Consider the following 561-nt stretch of genomic DNA (forward strand, 5'->3'; position numbering starts at 1 on the left):
GTGTGGTCCTCCAGCCAGTTGGCGACCCATTTGACTGTGTTGACTTTTGATTTTGTTGAAGAATTTTTATAAAAGATGATAATATAAAATCCAGAATGGACTGAAACTGACCTCTTACTTCATGCACAAAGAAGTGCTCTTGATTCATTTTAAAGGGAACACTTTGTCCCAGGCACAACAAGCCAGACAATCTGGGAACCGTGCCCATGGGACCCGGCAAAGACAAATACAAAATAAAAATGGTTACTTACCTGTAGGAGAAATAATGCTGGAGGGGTGGAGGAGAAAGCCCACATGGATTACAAGCTGTGCCTCTATTCAGTTAAGGCCAGCAGGTGATGTTAGAGGGGATCACAAGCCGGTGGGAACAAAGGCGTCTACAAGCAAATGATTGACCCAGTGGCAAGGTCCTTTTGAAGTGATCTGCTGAGTAGGCCCAATAGATTATGAGGTGCACCACCCTGGTCATCTTCGCGAAAAGAAAATTTATCATGTTAATCTTCTGCGTGAGTGGTGTGGGCCCGAGGGATGGGCTGCCTTTTCAGAAGCAGAAATAGAAGA

The sequence above is a fragment of the Gavialis gangeticus genome, unplaced genomic scaffold (assembly GCF_001723915.1).
Source record: "Gavialis gangeticus isolate Ggan-Ray unplaced genomic scaffold, GavGan_comp1, whole genome shotgun sequence".
Classification (NCBI taxonomy): domain Eukaryota; kingdom Metazoa; phylum Chordata; order Crocodylia; family Gavialidae; genus Gavialis; species Gavialis gangeticus.